The following is a 4,054-nucleotide window of genomic DNA, read 5'->3' as shown; positions in this document are numbered from 1 at the left end:
AACACCCAACCCCTTAATAAAATTCAAAATTGCGCGCCTTAGCTGTCCGTGACACTAGCGCTACTTTCATCTGAGGTGAAACAGTGCCCGCGGAGAAATATAATCCCATCCCAAGTATGATTGTGGATGCTAGCAGACTTCCTTTCACGAAAATGTTATGCTGTTGGCATATTTATCCTTGAAAACGATAAAACTCGAGGATATTGTGAACTAGCACGGTACCTGAGATCGCGAAACACGGGCGCTTTACCTGTTGTGACGTCATGGCCGTTTCCACCAATCACAGCGCAGTATCGGGGCGAGTTGCGCAGTGACACAATTCTATCTTACGAGCCAGGGGAAAACTCGACTCGGCCATCTTGGATTAAAGTTTGTAATGAATTAAAAGTGACCCAAGTACCGATCTTATGTTTGTCAAAACATAGGATTTTACTACCTCAATGGGTTAGTATCCGCGCGTGCCCGTCGACCCGGAGAGTTTGTTAGCAAAAGTTCAGGTGCACAGCGAGGCGATGCAAAAAAACGTTTTGTTTTCTGTGAGCGGATTGGGCCGCGATCGGCAGCAGCTCAGCCCAGTGGATGTGGCCAGTGCGTGTGTCAGCCGAGCCTTTGGGCCGCCGCTCTTTCGGCCCCTCGCGATCCCCTGTCCAGATTAATCTAAACCCCGCAGAGGTCCCGGGTTTGGCCTGGACCAACCCCTAACGCCCGAGCCGGCCGCGTCCGGGCCGAGCGCAGCAGCCTGGGAGAAGCCTATTTGCCATTGAAACATCAGTGAGGAGCCCCCGACTGGACCAGTGTTGAACAGATTAGATGTCCTGGTGGCATGTCCCTGCGCTCTTGTTCGTTCCGGCATGCTATTGTCGAGACTCAGATCTTGTTGGCTGCTGTCATACGCACACAGGAAACCTGTAAAGTCAGAAACACGAATTGGGGTGCGAGCCTTCAAAACTTTTTAAAGGCCAACTAACCTAACTCTCTGTTGGCCTATTTTTGTGGATTCAACACACCTCAAAACTACATGGTACGGCTCATTTTCTCGGCACTGGCCTCATCCACTAGGCCTATGGCTATATTCTCTTCCTGTTTGGAAATTTCGCAAACAAAAGTCGTTGTTTTGAGTTGTTGAAGTGTTATCAGCAGAAGAAATATTTTTGTTTAGGAGTCTGTATTGAACACCCTTGTAGCCAAGTTATTTTCAGTGATGAGATCATTAGACACTTGCTTCCATTCAAATTTATTCCTTCATTGTACTTATGTTGTAGATTTAAAGTCATTGAAGTACTCAACCAGAGACACAGCAGTATGAAATTCTAGAATATAGGTTATTACTGTCCAGATCACTTTTTCCTCTTCTTACTCTACTATTACTGCAAATTAGAATGAAGTAACCAGCCTCTTAATGTGAGATTAAAAGTTATACTTTGGATTTTAAGATAAGCACTATCGTAATTTATAGATGTATGTGCAGTTTCCCTACATAAATTATTGTTAAATCTATCATGTAGCCTTCTGCGCTACTTAGATCCCTTTCACAATTAAGCTAGTTGATTAGTACTTATAAACTTACATCTGATGCTCTTGGGTCAGTTGTTGTAGCAGCCAGGGGTACTGCAATGCTAGTGACTCTGCTGTTGAAGAGATTGTAATGATAGCGTATAAGGCAGTCTTATCAGGGCCCTATTTGGGTTGGTTGTGTGCTCTGTGCTATCAGATAAGACAAACACCCGTGTGGGTCATAGAAACTGGATAGAGATGGTGCTAAGTCCTATCACATCCTTTCTGTCAAAATATTCCTTTCACTTGTTAGTTTTGTCTAACAGTTTCTAGCATTGCTAATAACCCACTGAATAAATAATTAACTGCCCCTCTCATTTTTGTTATCATACATTTTTGTCTGTGGCTAATATTGTCCCATATATCTGTTTATTCTGTCCTTCATAGTTTGATGCCTGTGTTCTTTAATTTTCTTATTTGAAGTCTAACACACTTTTTCTTTCAACAGGTGTACATGTCACTGTACAGTTCCGCAAACTTGATGCTGGATGGTAGGACAGTCTGCAGGGCGCAACTGAACGCCTATCCATAGTCTATCTATAGTGTGCATTCTTATACATTGTTTCACACTGGCGACGATGTCGACCGGCATGCGTCCCACACTGCAGACTGTACCTGAGTCGGTACCCACCGACCACGTTGGCAATGCCAGCAGCAAGGTGAGCAAAAATGTACGTTTTGCACAGCTTTAAATTAATTCTTAATTTATCATTAGACCTCCTGGCACGTTTCTTCATGTCACCGAAATGATTTTATTTTAATGGGATGTAAGATTATTTTACCTGGTTAACAGGTTTCTAAAGAGCAAGGTTTGAAGTAGCTGCATGTTACAAATGCAATGGAGTGGGTTATATAATTCATTATTAGTTTGTTCATTCACTAATTCAATTTTTGTCAGGCCTGCTAACATATAACACGGTGCATGTGGCTTCTGTGCTCACAGACAGTACTTGTTAATCTTTGCGGTGGTTCATTGTTTTCTTGGTCTACTGTTCAGGGTCCTCTCGCATGTGTTATAAAGTTGGCAGGTAATTGGTGTTTCAATAGTTATAATGCAGATTGAATCAGTTTCAAACAGAACACATCTGAAGGTGTTTTTTTTTTCTTTGTTAGTCGTTTTCTGTTTTGCCTGTCTGTGACAGCATTACCATCTGGTAGCAAGGGACATGACCAAATATTCATAGATGGGAAGTTGTTTTTTGTTGTGTTTTTTTTTTTCTTCTCAAATTGCAATAAAAAAAAATTAAAAAAATCACCGCAAGGTGTAAGTAACCACATATCTTAAAGCTCGTGTGTAAATTTCGTTAACGGAAAGAAAATCTTTTCGGTTTAAATTAAATGTGCGTGATTATCGGAGGCCACAAGTTCCGTGCCTCCTAGGAGCAGGCCAGCGTCCTGCTGCGGCCTGCGGCTGGCAGGTGGCGCTCCCTCGCGGCCCTCTTGCGAATCCTGCCCCATCCGTCACGCATTGGTGCGTGTGGCGGCGGGGCAGGCGGGGCCGGGCGGGGCGCTTGCTGTGTTTGTTAGAGAGAGACAGACTGTCGTCGTGGGCCAAGCGGGGCGTAGCGTAGCGTGGCGGTGGATGGGGGCGATGGAACCCGTTGGTCTGGCGGTCTGGCGTCACCAGCAGCAGTGGCGGCCCCGTGCAGCCCCCGGCGCCACCTGCGCCACTGGCCGGGCCTGTAATTAACAGGTGGTCTGATAACGAATTGGAGGTGGCGTGAAGGTGGCGGGCGCGCCGCGGGCTGGAGCCGGAGGAGGTCCTCCTGCGGTGTGCCCCTCGCCAGGCCCGAGCCGAGTCCCTGGAAGAGGAGGGTTTATCGGCATCCGAGGGCCAGGCTCGGCACTATCCACAGTTCACAGGGTGCATCGCGTCCCGCGGCGCGGGCGCCGCGCGCGTTGCCCCCCCCCCCTTCTCTGCCGCCATGCCGCTCCCGAGACCAGTATAGATTTCCGTATTTCTCTGGCCTAACTGCCCCTGCCCCCCGGGAGTGTTCTTTTCACCTTGTTCTCCCCCTCCCCTTCCCCCTCACCCCGTCCTTGTTCTCCCCTCCCGCCCCGTTCTCACACCCCTTCCCCCGTGTGCAGCTTCGCGCTTCTCTTTGGCTAGCATCCACGCTCCGCCCCCTAGGCCGCCGCGGTCCTTCCGTCTGCCGCTCTTTTCTTCGCTCTAATCAGAAAGTCAGATGAGTGGACTTGTCCGCTCTGTCGGGTGTCTCGGACCGACGCGCGGGCGCGGGTTCGATCTCGGCCGCGCCCGCCGCACCTCCGCTGCCGCCGCCGTCGCCGTCTCGACGCTCCTCTGATAGCGGTGCGCGACGTCGCTTTATCGCCTTTAGCGAGACAAACACTGGAGCAATAACTCAACCGGCGGGTTATTTTGGGCCCCTCAAATATGGCGCGGCGCGGTGTGCGGCGGTGCAGGGCGGAGTGGAGCGGGGCGGCCGCCAGGTACGGTCATGTGCACCGCGTCGTTGGACCCGCGGGCGGCGCGTGGCAA

General features: G+C 49.3%; 1 protein-coding gene across 3 annotated transcripts in view; it reads left to right on the top strand.

The window, feature by feature from the left end:
- Positions 1-256: 256 nt before the first annotated feature.
- The window catches only part of LOC113204270 (uncharacterized), a 20,302-nt gene continuing 16,504 nt past the window's right edge, over positions 257-4,054 (top strand). The window contains exons 1-2 of one of the 3 annotated variants that reach the window (XR_008012078.1): positions 257-444; positions 2,003-2,213. The gene's annotated coding sequence lies outside the window, so the exon portion shown is untranslated. Of the gene's footprint in view, positions 445-873; positions 1,022-2,002; positions 2,226-4,054 lie in introns of those variants that run through there. The other 2 variants (XR_008012077.1, XR_008012079.1) reach the window with 2 other exon arrangements.

Source organism: Frankliniella occidentalis, unplaced genomic scaffold, assembly GCF_000697945.3.
Source record: "Frankliniella occidentalis isolate FOCC.00 unplaced genomic scaffold, Focc_3.1 Scaffold428, whole genome shotgun sequence".
Classification (NCBI taxonomy): domain Eukaryota; kingdom Metazoa; phylum Arthropoda; class Insecta; order Thysanoptera; family Thripidae; genus Frankliniella; species Frankliniella occidentalis.
Note: the sequence above shows the minus strand (reverse complement) of the source record. Positions and strands in the feature narration are given on the sequence as shown.